The sequence below is a fragment of the Protopterus annectens genome, chromosome 5.part0, assembly GCF_019279795.1.
Source record: "Protopterus annectens isolate FY-2018-M chromosome 5.part0, PAN1.0, whole genome shotgun sequence".
NCBI classification, from domain to species: Eukaryota; Metazoa; Chordata; order Ceratodontiformes; family Protopteridae; genus Protopterus; species Protopterus annectens.
The window spans coordinates 1,269,146,329-1,269,162,463 of record NC_056735.1 but is presented as its reverse complement, the minus strand read 5'-3'; the positions used below and the strand labels follow the sequence as shown (position 1 = coordinate 1,269,162,463).

General features: G+C 38.7%; 1 protein-coding gene across 1 annotated transcript in view; it reads left to right on the top strand.

Annotated features, from left to right (window-relative positions):
- LOC122802349 (zona pellucida-like domain-containing protein 1) overlaps nt 1-16,135 on the top strand; it is a 658,361-nt gene that overhangs the window by 256,012 nt on the left and 386,214 nt on the right. The window lies entirely within an intron of this gene.

Here is a 16,135-nt window from a genome sequence, read left to right as displayed (position 1 = left end):
GTCATCCTCTTGCTCCTAGAGGCCATATATTAGATAGAAATGGAGTATATTGGCTAGGCTTGTAAGGGCTCTTAAGCCATTTGCCTAGTAATCTCCTATGAATCTATGAAACAATAGCATATGAGGCTATCCTGACCTCATAGCTGGCCTTGTTTGATTTAATTAAACCTCTTAATTTCTTGCTTAGTTATATAAGAGAGCACTTGTCTTTAAGGGAATTGGTCTTCTTGATTTTGGCCACAGATTTTTTTTTTTATTGTATACCCTGTTTAGGCAAGGATACTACCAGTGGGGTTTGTTTTTAGTGATTATTTTGGGTTTACTTCTGGTAGGTACAGCAGCTTCTAGTTAGCCATTCACATGTTTGTACAGGAATTATTTGAATAATTCCACATTGGTAGCTATGGTCTTGGAGTTAAGGGGAGCCTTATAATTGTTCCTAAATGTGACTGGTTTAACTGTGTTTTTCATGTTGTTTTTACTTTAAAGAAGACAGCTTTGTGATCTGACCTTACTTATGAGGACATGACACTGGAGTGGGGAGTACAATGCTGTCCCATGTTGATGAATACCAACTCCAGTATGTTTGTGTTTTTGTGTGCACTCTGTTACAGGGTGTTTGTGTTAAGAAAGTCCAGAAAGATCATGCCTGTGAATTTGATGCAGTGTAAGTTTCCCAGTCTATAGTGGGGTAGTTAAAGTCACCCATAAATAGAGAGTTTTGTTGGATGGTGAGTACATCTAGTAAGTCAAGGTAAGAGTCGTGAAACTCTAGGGCATAGATGGACACCTGTAGCTAGCCATGATATTGTGATGGAGCTTACCTACGGTAACCTGTATATGGATGAGCTCTATGCTATCATCTTGTTTAACCAACCTAGACACCTCCTGCTTTGGCCACAGTCAGTGCTGTTGTTGGTCAAAATGTCCACTGCCAGAGTACTTTCTATAACTTAAAGCCATGTCTTGGTCATAAAACAGATATCTACATTCTCCAGGGTGAGAAGCATTTGAAGGGTGTGGAGTTTTTTTGTTCAGGCTCCTGGCATTCAGCAGTAACACCTTAAGGTTGCTTAGAGAGATTTTCACTTTGCTGGTATTTTTGTCTTTTTGACATTGCCTAAAAAAGGCTCCAAGGATGGATAATGTTTTAGCCAATGGACAAAGCCTGGGGCTACAGGTGCAGCCCATCCTTGGCAAAGCAATGCGGTCTGCTAACCATGTCCACCCATTGTGACAGATATTGGATCACCCTGGAGTGACACCAGAAGTCATTTTATGGTCATACTGTGGTATCATCCTTGGTGATGGTAGAATGCTGCTGAATGCAAGGCATGTATCTGTCTGTGACATGTATTCTGAGAGATCCATTATGTCTCTTTTCATGTAGTCTAGTGAGGTATATCTCAGGTAATTTACAAACTTATGGACTATGATAGAATGTGTTTAACCGATCTGCTTTTGGATACTGAAGACTGAAGGTTGTGTATTTTTTTATTTCTTCCCTCTTAAACTTGGTTTCTTGAACGTTGTTCTTGCTTGGAATGTAAAAAGCTGCTTTGCATTGTGCAGATGACACCCTTAAAATAATGTGTATTTACTGCTTGTATAGACTTGTGTAAAGTTGTGCAGCTTGAATTTGCTTACACAATGTATTATAAGTATTTATCTCAGATGTGCTTATTTGGAATATTGGTGCTTAATTACTGATGCTCTAGTTAAGGATTGTATTGCTGTTGAAGTTGTTGTTTGTATAAGCCTGCTTAAGTGGTGTTAAGGATTGCATTACTAATGGAGTTGTCGCTTGTAAAGACCTGCTTACAGTGATATTTCAAATCACTGTGACACACTGAGTACTACTGCTTCAATACATTTTGTGCAGCAGTGATGTATCTCAAATGTTTTGATTTGAAAATGCTGCTGTTGATTAGTGGGTTCTTTAGCATAAGATGGTATTTCCTGTGAAGTTGGTGAAAAACTAAATGCATTTAGAATACTTTAAAGCTATTCTGCAATTGATATGAAACTGCATTTATCCTACTAGGTCTAATTTCAAGAATAATCTCTGTGGGTGTAAGCTGCAGTTTGTATTCAAAGTAAATGTTTTTGGTGTATGGACTTTGCCTAAAAAAGCTAGTATGTGTATCATTGTCTCTCTCTCTCTCTCTCTCTCTCTGTCTCTCTGTTGTAACTTTTCAGTTTGTTGTTCTGTTTCCAAAGCTTCTCTGAATTTCTTTTTGGGTAACAAAGGCATGTATCTAATTTTATCAATTTGGTGTCTCAGTTAATTACTATGAAGCAGTTAGAAATGGTCAATTTGCAATGCTAATTTAGAATACCGTTTCTCCTTTAACAAGCTGGAAAACTATTACAAGGCTTCAAAAGAAAACCACTGTAGCTACTGCTTTTTATATTATACAAGATATAGTTTGTATAAGATAATTAATGCTACAAGCTGCTAACTGATGCACAGCAGTTGGAAGTTTAAAGGTTTAATACTGCATTGTTTTAGCCTGAGTTACTCACATTATATTAGCAAAAACACTCACACTACTGTCTAAATCTTCCTTTACCTCCAACATCACTGTTTGTTTTTCTTAGGCTAATGCATCCATCGTGTGGGGGGGTTCCAACCTACTCCATTCACCCTTGCCATGCTCAAGCTCAGTAAGTTTCCCTATCCTACCCCTAATACTCACCCACCACTGCCTTATCTTCATTTATTCTGCACATACACCATCCCCTTCCTCATTCCTACCCCATTTTCTTCCTACTATCCTTACCCGTCCCTGTTACTACTTCATTATCTAATAGCTAATTCTGCCTAAAATGCCACTTTTCTAGAATTTCTGTGATATAAAAAGCTTTTTTCAGCTACATATTGTACTTATTTTACTGCCTGTACTTTAACAAAGTCGTTTTTTTGTTTAAATTACCTGTTTAACTGTTGTAGGCTACACACTCAAGTGTGATAGCCATTTATGTACATTTAAAGTGTTTTTTTGATTGTATCTGCTTTATTTTCTGAAAACAAATAACAAAAAAAAAAAAAAAAATATACTTGTTTTCCCACCTTTCTAAGCTAGTATGATCCAGTTTTCAGGTTAGTGCTGAATTCAGGGCTGTGTTACATGTTTCTGTGTTGCCCCTACCTTACTTGGATAGAAGGAAGTTTCTCTGTTCACTGTAAGAGAGGGAGTTTTGAGCAGCCTATCTGTCCCTGGAGGAGTGGTTTCAGCCCAGAAATTAGTAGTTTATTGGCCATTTTGGGCTAATTTCTCTCTCTTTTATTTCCCTGCTATAAAACCTGCATTTGTGAGGTTTTGCACACCAGGCAGCACCAATTAGCTAGGATATAACTATTCCTCGCTCCACAAAGTCTACTCTTCAAATTTTCCCTTGGAACTAGACAAACTTTCAACTTAAGCACTCAAACCCATAACCACTGCAAGTTATTTTATCTTGTTATTTGGTAACATGTCTGCCAAACCAGCAAAAGCTAGTACAGCAAGCTAGTAGACTTAATAAAGCAGGTAAGTGACAATAATTCTTATTTATTATCTCCTTCAAAATTCAAAGATATTTAATTATAGTAACAATATTTTGTCAAGTAAGAAGCTTTACAATTTCATTAAATATTTTACCAATGACAGAATGTACCTGGCCTAGTCAAGCCCTGTTGGTGGACATCCTCTTCACTAAAATTAACATAGCCAGCTTTTTAATCATCATTGGCTGTGTGGGGGCCCCACAAAAGCTGCTGTTGTTTGGGGGAAAACTGAGGAGAAAACAAATGTATTAATTTTCAGTTACACTGTTTAACCTGAACAGGACTGTGATATGACCCTGCTAGAGCAAAGCTGTAATGAACATAAGCAAAGTAGGAGCTAGAGGGATCAGCAACCCAGGGTGACCGATCTCAGTGCAAACCTTGGAGTTTAAGAAGAGTTGATGCTTCTAATCTTCAGGGATGGTTTCTCTTTCACAGTTTTATACATACTGGCAGAACAACTGATACTATAACTCTCAATGTCTTTGCTGATGAATTCTGTTCAGTGATAAAAATGATAGCATAATAAAGTCTTAAAATGAGGAACACATTTTAAATATTACTCTAATTCATTTAAAATCCCGCGGTGGTGGTGCTGCAGTGCTGTCGGTTCGATTCTCAGCTGAAACATGCATGAATGGGCGTACCTTCATTGAAGGTTGTGCATCAGGGCTAGCAACTTGGCATGGAAAAATCAACTACCAATCATTAGCAGACCAGAGTTGAAAGACACAACAACAACTCTAATTCATTTAAAAAGTTACTAGATTAAAACGTTTTGCATCAACATGCATTTTTAGACAATAAGTATAAAAGTCTGATGACTGGATTTATTGTGACAGAGCAAAATTAAAATCAGGAATATCTGTGAAATCAGGGATAGTGATAGGTATTAATTTACTACTCAGTGAGGTAAATAAAAATGACTTATTCCTGCTGCTGTTTGATGACTGCTAAACAGCAGTCACTGATCTTGTGCAGCAGTACTAGTGTTGTACAATGTATTTGCTGAACTAAGTACAAAATTAGCATTGCTGTGATGTGCGTCTGTGTGTGAAAAAAAAATATCACTTATTTTTATCAATGCACTCATCGAATAATGCTAGGATATGCACACTATTCTTCTGGGTATCAATACAAATGTAGCTAACAAGTGATTATATTTCAAAAGCAAGGCATAGCATATATCACAGAGCATTCAGACACTTAGATCTTCTAGGAATCTGGTGGTCCCCGTTCCCCAGACTGTATAAATGGATACAGGGGGCTCCCTTAATCATCCTTGACTTTGGAGACCCCATAAAAGCTGTTTTTGGTTGAGGAAACATGAGGAAAAATTGCTTTCATTTTCTGATTGCACTCTTTAGCCTGAATGGAATTGTGATATGACCCTCTTAGGATAAAACTGATAATGGCCACTGCCCTCAACCACAAACATTCTAAAGCATCCCTGCTCAGATGTTTGTGTACAGAAAGGTTATGTGGGGGCTGGGAATTGTGGTAGTCATCCTTTCCTTTATTTTTCTAACAGACCTCAGAGGTATACAAAGAAAGTTACTTTAGCTCATGCAGGGGCAGTGTACTGCCTGGTAGCAGCAAAGTAGAATACATTATTACAGTCATTATTTAGTTTCACTTTCCTCACAATCAAACATCAGGCACATATACAGCTGGTTGCCTTTGGGAGTTAGGATTGTGGAGTAAATAGGCATGCTATATTTATGTATTTCAGCAGTCCTTTGAAATACATGACTGTGGCCATTTGAACCTCTGCTTTCATCCCAGTCTAACACCAGAGGGTTGCATAGGCAGTGACTGTCTTTTTGGGGGATTAGGGAGGCAGGCAGTATTCCTATACAGGATCTGTGTATCCTCACAACAACTGACTTGCTAATTTATTTTGAGCTACTATTTTTGTCATCTTTGAATTTTAAGCCTTGGGTGCAACTTATGTCTTCACTGAAAGAAAAAAATAAGACTGAAATTATTTTCTTACTTGAGATTTTTTTTAGACCACTTTTGAATTAAAAGATTGGGAAGTGCTCTGAAATGCAACCCAGAGCATCTACAACCCCTATAGCTTCTGGGGGCACCGGCTTAATTGAGTTATTTCCTAAATGGTTATTACTGTGCTGTCTTGGTTAAGAAAATATATTGAAAAGATGCAAGGAAAACTAAAGCTGAACAACAATATTGAATTTCTTTCCTTAATCATAATTTATGTTCAGGCCATGACGGGGTAAAAAGAAAAAAACATTAAAAAGCACTTTAGAGCATATATAAAGTTACAGATTCTTGAAAAAGCTGAAGAAAAAAGGTAAAAAGTGAGAAATGGAAGCAAAAATATAATGTGCATAATGTGGGAAGCCCAACATGGGGAAACAAATGGGAGCTCTAGAGGATGTTTTTCTTTTTTTTTTTTTTTTTTTTTTGCAGGGTCACCGTCTGAAACAGTAAGCAGTGCCTAGCACTCCATTGCACATTAGTTCAGCCCTGTACATAGAGTTGTTGTAATGTATCATTATTACGCCTAAATGCCAGTAACTGTAAATGTCCCTTTGTGAGATGGGCCAACAAAGTGTAGTATGTAGGCCTGTTGTAATATCATTGTAGCTAGGTCAATCTGTGTGTACTACTCCTAAAGCCTGCAGCATGAACTAAAAGGAAGGAGTGGCAGTGACAGGGTGATACTTAGACTGGAAGTGGTGAGGGGGTCCCCAACTTGGCATTTGCTGGGGGCCCCCAAAATGCTAACACCAGCCCTACTCAAACCATTCACTTTTCATGCCAGCACTTGCTCAAAACTCATAGCAAGCACTAATAAACCTTAGCACTAGACCCCCCCTATACTGTAGAGAAGGACAAGGCTCTCTATTTGACCTTACCAGCCAAACAGTAAAACAGTTCACTGTACCTATCCAGGCAAGTCCAAAGGGCAGTTTCAGGTGTACTCTCTGGTCCATCTGGTGAATCTGGGCATTTTGAGGCAATGTTACAACTGTCTCATGTACACAGACAACCCTCTCCTCCTTCCACCAAACACTAATACATGCAATTATACAGGCAAACTGGAGGCTAAGCTCTCTCAACCCAAGACTGAACCAGGCAGTCAAGAGGAGAAGGGAATTACTTGCATTACACCACCAATCTCACATAGACCTATGACACCAGCACTGGCAAAAAACACACATAAATACACGGAAACATACTCGGAGGCTCTAAATAAAAATCTGCAAAAGCAACAGAGACCTCCAAAGAAGACATCCAAGCAACCTCCACCCCTTAGCACAAACCATGAAACACATACTTCACAAAACCAGTGTGCCATGCAATTACAGCCCTTAAGGCAAAATAACATACCAAACACACTAGTAATAGGTGACTCTATATTCAGGCACACTGACATCCCACTCACTAGGCTGAACAAGGAAAAGGTTACTGTTAGCTGCCTGTCAGGTGCCAGGATCTGCCACATAACACAAACACTCAGGTCACTCCAGAACAAGTACAAATATGACTCTGTCATTTTCCATGTTGGTGTGAATGACCTGAGCCGTACCTCCATGGGCTACATGAGAAGAGACATGGAGAAGCTCTCTGATCATGTAGCCCAGACCGGTAAAACCCTGTCCCTGAGTAGCATCCTGCCCTCACCAAGAATGATACCACGGTATAGAGAAAAAATTATCAATTTCAACAATTGACTAAGCTTATGGTGTCATTCAAAGGGAAGGGGATTCAGTGTCTGTCAGCCTGGGATGACATGCTTGACAAGCCATGCTGCTTCGCTAGAGATGGCTTGCATCTGTCACCCTTAGGCTTTCAAATACTGGCCAAGGCTCTTGTCACCCCTATGGTGCCTTTTTTAGGCAAGGCTCAAAAGACAAACCCACCGCCATAAATAGCACAAGTAACAAAAAACTGAGGGTAATGTTACTCAATGCCAGAAGTTTAAACCTCAAAATGCACACACTTGAGGCACTCCTCAGTATGGAGAAAATCGATATATGTGCAGTAACAGAAACCTGGTTTAAGGCTCCAGAGAGCACCCCAGCACTACCAGGCTACAACTCATACCATACATTTCAGCCACAAAACCCAGACTGAAATACAAAAGGCGGGGGAGTATCCATATTCATCAAGGATACCCACACCTCCAGGTTAGTGGCACAGCACGATGCTTCAGAGATCATCCATGTGCAGCTAACAATGGGCAAAACTGCTATTCAAATTATAGCTTGCTACAGATCACCCACCATGTCCCAGGACACCCACTCCACATTCCTGGAAACACTGTGAAACATAAAGGTCCTACCAAACACCCTGATAGTGGGTGATTTCAGTTACCCAAACATTAACTGGGAGAACTACTCAAGTGCAAACTCCCTTGCCCAATATTTCCTAGAATTTATAAACTCAACACCCTGGATCAACTGGTCAACAACCCAACCAGAGGTGACAACATATTGGACCTGGTCATCACCAACATGGGCGACCGGTGTTCCACACTGGACGTCAATCCCTCGTTGGTTAGTTCTGACCATAAACTATTCACTCTGGATATCCACATTCTGCCACCACCCCCGGTCAAAGAAACCACAGTGAAAAACTTTTCAAAAGCAAACTTCAAGTTACTTAAGACCAAGGTCTGAAGTTTCAAAGCCCCCATGCTAAAGGATAATGCTGTCCAAGCTGCAAAATTCTTTACTAATGCACTCTACGGGCACCTGCAAGAATGCATGGATCATGCTATCCGAAACAAAACCAAGACTCACTCCTCCAAGAAAAGGAAACCAGTCTGGTGGACCCCTGCCATAAACAAGCTATACAATAGAAGGAGGAAACTAGTACAGAAAAGAGTAAAATCCCAAGAAGGGAAGACATCCCTGATCAGTATCAGCAAAAAAATATGTTCCCTCATAAAATCATCCAAGGCTAGCTTTGAAAGAAAAATTGCCATGGATTCCAAAGATAACTACAAGGCATTCTTTAGCTATGTCAAGAATCAAAGTGGCAATTCTCAGATCTGCTCGGAGTTAATGCAGAATGGCACAAAATAATACTCTGAACCGGCCTCAGTTCTTGTCTATTTTTCATTGACCATTGCTGATATGAGAGCAATGGTTCCTATCCTCTTTGTTGGAAAATCGGCTGGATCTGAAAATGTCACCTACTCTATATCCCCTATTTTTAAATCTGGTTACCAGGTCTTGTATATACTGGCTATACATGGAGGAGCTTGAACAAATTCTTTTAATCCTGAGAAATTGTGACTTAGGAATATTCCTGACAAGAACTGAGGCATGTGACAACATATGGCAGAAACACTAGGATCTATATGGACATAACTGGCAAACATTGGAATGTTCTACAGTCAGATACTAAACTCAGGGAACATCTAAATGACAACTGCTCTTTTTCTTTCCATAAGGGCCATTCTTTGGGCTCATTGTTCAATCATTATAAAAAATGGAATGATTTTGATCAATCCTTAACTCAAAGAACAATCACTGGATATAAATTGGTGGGAGGCACCCCATGTGGACATTGCACATATTGTAAAAACAAGGAAGAAACCACGATGCAACCATGATGCAGCACAAAAAGAACGACACTAGTAATAAGATTAAGCGCTTTTCGTTTATTACAATGAATAAACTTCTTCAGATAAAACTACTACACATAGGCAACATTTAAATACGACCACTTAAAGTTAGTCGATTATCCAATTAACTTCTTAAAATGAAAGTACTTATTCCGAACAATAGCTAATATAAAAGACACGCATACTGTATATTAAAAAACAATTATAATAATAATGTCAGCAGTGCACTGCGTGTCTTGTTGGTGCATTTGTTTATTTGCTTCTTTAGTATTATAGCCAGTTGACACATTATTTTATGTGTTCATAGTGATTAGAATTATAATCAAGTTATTTCTTATATATATATAGTTATATTTTTGATTTCAATTGGTGTTCATTGGATTTTTATTGTTTATTTTTTGCAGTTTCATTTGTAGCGGTGCACTGCTGACATTATTATTATAATTGCTTTTTAATATACAGTATGCGTGTCTTTTATATTAGCTATTGTTCGGAATGAGTGCTTTCATTTTAAGAATTTAATTGGATAATCGACTAACTTTAAGTGGTCGTATTTAAATGTTGCGTATGTGTAGTAGTTTTATCTGAAGAAGTTTATTTATTGTAATAAACGAAAAGCACTTAATCTTATTACTAGTATCGTTCTTTTTGTGCTGCATCATGGTTGCATCGTGGTTTCTTCCTTGTTTTTGGATTATCAGTTCGTGTTTTGCTTGTGTTTTTTACCATTGCACATATTGTCCTGGAATATTTAAGACAGACAGTTTCAGTAGCCATAATTCACCCATTGTTTATGACATTTCATTTTTTGCCAACTGTAATACCAGTTGTGTCATCTATTTAGCCAAATGTACATGCATGGCATTTTATGTGAGTCAGACCTCATGGTCTTTAAAGCTCATAATAGGGGAACATCTGAGCGACATTCAAAATAAAAAGCAATCCGATGCCTTATGCAAACACATTTTGAAACATGCCACTGGGATCTTTAGATTTACTGCTATTGACTGTATTAGGTATAGAAGGAAAGATAAAGCCACTTTACATGAAATACTTAATGATAAAGAAAAAAAGTAGATGGTCAAGTTGCGGGGGGGGGTTGATCCCACCAGGACTAAATGAACATTTTTGAATTTATTTCCATCCAATCATATGGTCTCACACAAGATGGCACTGTATTTAAACCTACATGTTTGCTAGCAACTTTACATTTTTGCTTATATCACTGAAGAAGGTGTTAGCCAAAACCAGTATGATTTATGTGAATTGATTTTTTTATTTTTTACATTAAAAAGATTGTGATCTACTGTACATGTGCTGGCTCATTTTTAGTTTGGACTTAGCCTTTTGGTTTGGAGCCTTGCACTTGCCATCCATGCAGGTTTTGTGGTTGTTTTATTATAGACAAGCTCACCAGCCTGAATATAAACCCCTACATCATGAGATGGGTTGCCAACTAGCTCATGGGCAGAACCCACATGGTAAGAGTTGTGGGAGCTAGGTCTGACTCTAATCCGGTTACAAGTGGCGTTCCCCAGGGCTTAATCCTAAGACCCCTCCAGTTTGGCATATACTTCTCAGAGGTACAGGCAAGCAGAGGAGGACTATGGCTGACCAAGTTCGCAGACAACTGCAAACTAGGGGCTATAATTGTTTCTCTGGCTGACAAAAACATCCTCCAAAAGGGTCTCACTGAGACAGATACCTGGTGTCAAAACCATGGCCTCAAGCTAAATGACAAACAGTGCATAGTCATCCCTTTTGGAAAAAAACAAAGTACCCAAAAACTATCACATAGGTGGTAGCCCCCTAAATATGGAAGACGTAATAAGGGATTTGGGGACTCAAGTAGATAGTAACCTCTCCTTTGATAATCACATTGCCAAAGTGGTTAGAAAATCCTTTTACGTGGCCCACCTAATCACAAAAGGGTTTGCATCCAGATAGAAAGAGGTCATTGGGCCCTTCTACACATCACTCATCAGACACATCATAGAGTACAATGCCCCATTTGGGATGTACCTTACAAGACACCTGCAACAACTGGAAAGACCACAGAAGTACCTCACCAAGAAGATCACTGGCCTCAAGCAGATGTCCTATGCAGCTCGACTGAAGAAACTCCAGCTGTACTCGGTTGCATACCGCCTACTCAGAGGTGATCTCTGCCTGACATACAAGGCCATGTCCAACTCAGAATTGATGGACATGCTCCACCTAAAGAAAACCATATCTCCTTGAGCCACATGCTACAGGGATCTAAAGCTCACCACAACAATAAATAGGACATGCTTTGGGAATAGATTCCTGTCCTAGAGACTTCCCATGCTCTGGAACAAGATTCCAATCTACATTAGAAAGAGCTCCTCGCTAACCCTCTTCAAGAGAAACCTTGAAGAGTGGATGGGAAACAGAAAGTTTTCCCCAGGGATCACTTCAATGGCTCTGCTGGACAGAGGCACAGGGAACTAATCTAAGGCAGCGGCGAAAGCCAACACATTACGACTATGATTATAAATGCCTTTGGGCAGAAAGCCTAGTACCTACCTATGAACCTATGAACCTATTGAAGCAAATGCTTTATAATCTTATATTACCTTATCTCCACAGATATTCTTTTGTAGTGCTCCTCATTTAATATATTCTTCGCTATTGTTATAACATTACAGTCTTTACTTTTTGTTCCCCTTTTCCCCATTTACAATATTTCAATCTTCCTCCTCAGGAAGTCTTCCTTCATCATTACCCTTTGTTTCATAATATGGACCCAAAACATAATGCCTATAAACCTTTTATTAGACAGATCATCCACTTAATTATTCTCTTCCTAATGCTGTCTTAATTCACAATTTTTCCCTACTACGCTATGGTTTATTCTACATTTCTCTGACTATACTCTGGTAAAATCTTACATTTCTCCACCCCCATAATAATTGGACTTCCCTACCTGGAATCTCCAGCAAACCAATTTACTCGCATTTCTCAATTATCTTCCTCTCTTCTCCTATAGCACGTTTTCATTTCACTTTTATTCAACTATGGTCTCCCCTTAACTTCTACATACTCCTCTCTGTCGACCATGTTATACTTGCGCATCCCCACATCTCTACTATTCATTTATGTCACCTCACTGCCTATTATGGCTCACACTTTATTCATACTCACACACTACCAGACACCATACCTATACTCTGGCTAAACCCTCCTTCATAACTATTACCTCAGATTTATTTAATGTCCAACCTATTCACATTCTCAAATACAAAACAACTAACCATTCTGTTTGCTTTGACATAACCTAGAATAAATTCATGAACTTTATTAAAAAACTAACCCAAAATGCTCTTTTTTAAAATCTCTTTGTGATAACATTCATCCCAGTCCTGGCACCTTGAGCCTCATCCATTCCAATTTCCTCTGCCCCTAACTCCTGTAAAACACCCACAAAACTCCTTTGTACCTCCAATAACATTTGTAGTATTCTAAATAAAGTTACAGACCTACAAACATGTTTTTTTCAATACTCAACAGATATTACTGCCATTACTGAAATATGGCTAAAACCTAGTATAAAAGTTTCTGAAATTCTATCCCCTGGCTACAGTATCATTTGATGTGACAGACTACACAAAAAAGTGAGGATGGATTGCAGTTGTAAACAACAATTGTCCAACTTTTTCACCTTTCAAAACTAATATACCAATTTTCCAAAATCCAGAATTTAAAAATGCTGCGCAGTCATGATAGGAGCAAAATAATCATAGACCACCATTTAAAATCAGTTTAGCACTTTTGTTCATTTTATTACAGAACTCCATCAGAACACCCACATTTACACATCACCCCCCCCTTATATACATTAAAAGCAAATCAATTAAATAGCCATGGGTGCCGGAACCATAGATCCAGGGGGAAGGGGAGCCCCCCCACTTTTATAGCTCCAAGACCTATTGGGAAAAATGAATGAAGTGGAGTTTCCATGCTAACGTGGATTTGCGTGGGGAAGTTAAACTATCTAAAACTAGCTGTTCTTGTTCTCTTATTACTCTGTGTTATAGGAGTTATGCTGCCACTGTTCCATTGGTGTTGCCGGAGCCAGAGTCATGCCTATAAGGAGAATTTTGTTCTTTTATTTGCCAGAGTTATGCTGCTCATGTGTGTGTGTGTGTGTGTGTGTGTGTGTGTGTGTGTGTGTGTGTGTGTGTGTGTGTGTGTGTGTGTGTGTGTGAGTGTGTGTGTGTGTGTGTGTGTGCAAAATGCCCCAAACAAGAGCCTGAATTCTCTAGCTATACCACCACTTGTGATTCAGGAAGTTGAGTCCATAGCTCTCCACTGTCCAGATTTTCACAGAATATTTGGCTCATACTTTTGGTCTGTTCCTCTTAAAATTTGTGTTTTTCTGGCAAATCAGTGAAAACTGAATTCACTAAATGATACCTCTTTAAGTTTTAGTCTTCCTATCTTTCAGGAAACACATGGTAACACAAAACACTTTATTTTAGCAACTTTCTAAGATTATACAAGCAATATTTAAAATGTGTCTGTGGACCTTTGCCCCCCAAATAAATTTTGGCTTTTCCAGATTTCTTGTGCTGCGAAGTTGAGAGATTTAGTTGATCATCTAGTGGATTTTACAAGGACCTGAGAGCTTCAGAAAGAAACGTCTAATGCTACTTATGTTAAGTTGCTTCCATTGTTGCTTTTCATGCAGAAGGCTGTGGGTTGTGCTCCCACAGTATGCAGATGGATCGCTGATACTGTACTGTGTTGTACTTTAATGGGAGTGGATGCTGCAGTCCTATGAGTGTTCTCCTTTGGAGGAGTTGCCTAGTAACTACAAACCCGTTAGCATTTGGCATCTATTCCCCATTGCAAAATTACTAGCTTATCAATTTTTAATGTAGCATTGGCAGTTTATTCTTCAAGGGCAACAAGCACTTTATTTGTAGATGAAACAATGAAATATAAAGTTGTTTGCTAGCAGCAACCTCTTCATTAGTTACAGATCCCTTTAATGTGGAATTATTTAGATGACTTATTCCTGCAGAGAGTTTGCATATTTACTGATATTGGTGGATTGTAATGACAGAAGTTCGAGTGGCCTTTTAAAGTTGAAATTTTCTGAAATGGGTAGTTTTGTCATTATTGGTTCATACAGTTTGTTTCATTGCCTACTAGAAGACTGCTCAAAACTACAAATTTAAAACACATTCTAACAAGTGGTGCTGTAAGGAATATAATTTAATACAATCAAGTTAATACAATCAGGAAGGAAGGTGAATCAAATAACCTATACATGTATGCTTGCTCACAGGATGCAGGAGATCAAAATAAGGTAAGAGACCAGTCACCAATGGTGCCCCGCAGGGTTCAGTGCTGAGACTTTTTCTGTTTGGCAAATACATCTCAAAAGTAAAAGGAAATACCAAAGGGCTTTGGCCAACTAAGTTTGAGACTGCAAGCTAGGAACAGTTGTTGAATCCCCAAATGACTTAATCATCATGCAGGAAGGTTTGTCCCAAACAATAACTGGTGCCGGAATCATGAATTGAAACTAAACTCCAAGAAATACATTATCATATCCTTTGGGAAGTCATCTACTCCAGGAACCTGTCAAGTTGACAATGCCCCCTGAGAACTGACCCAGTTGTTTGGAATTTGTGAACTTATGTGTAGAGTGACCTAACTTTTGACCAGCATGTGGCCAGATTCATAAGAAAGTTTTTCTGTATTGTACAGCTTACAAAGAACTTGATTGTGACTAGATCTATAGTTGTTATTGTCCCCCTATACAAAGCCCTCATTAGGTCAATAATTTTGTCTAATGCCCACTTTGGCATATATCTGTCCAGACCCATGCAACAGTTAGAATACCCACAGATATATCTTACTAAAAGGATACAAGTCCTAAACAATAGGTCTTGCATGGACCACCTCAAAGATTTATCACTATACTTAGTATCCTAGAGACTGCTTAGAAGTGATGTGTCTGGCATACAAAGCATCCTCTGGCCTAATAGAGAGGACCTACTGAACATCAGAAAGTCAAATGGCATCAGAAATACTCAGTCCAGGTATCTAAACTGAATGTTGTGGTGAGATGGATATATATCTAGAACAAGACTATCCATTCAAGTAAAACAAAGCTCATCCCTGTCCATATTCAAGTGCAATTTGGATCTAAGGATCAGTAATAGAAAATGTACTCCAGGATTGCCCTCTGTGTCACTAATGGATAGAGGCAGTTCCTAAATGCTGCATCCCTTACATGGGTCCCCTCAAATTATTTATAGTGTGATCATATTTATTCTAACTAGGGCTAATATACAATTATCAGCCATGGGGTAGGTAAGACCAATCAGGAAATGTTAATTCAAGCGGCAAAATGGAAATTGCCTAAGTTTAACATGCCCTCCAAGTGAACCTATGTTATGGTAATAAATAGTTTAAAATAAATTGCCCTTTTCTGATCACTAAGTGCCCCTGTCACCCTCCACCCCCACCCCCACCCCCACCCCTCCAGTCTTCAACAGCTTCTGGAGCCTCTGTAAACAGCTAATCTTTTCTCCTGCTCAACTCAACAAATCAAATATTAAAAATATATTCTCAACTGGATACTTGTCTCCAACCTCAGCAAGTTTGCATATTCAGGGGTACTATCTGATTCCCTTAGTGGCCATCACCCTATAGTTACCATTAGAGAAATCATCCATCTGCTAAAACACATCAGTATAGATCTACCAGGAATCTTTCTAAATTTAATACCGACATTCTCAATAATTTCATAAATCCTTTAACTGGTCTTCACTCAAAACCCAACCCTTAAACAAAGCTATTAAAATATTCAACAATATATTCATAAAAAATTACATACCCTTACCCTACCAGAAATAAAAGAATAAAAAGTACTGAAACTCTCTGACTGACTCATTCAACTAGAATTCTAATGCAAAAATGTGACAAAATATGGAAACAATAGC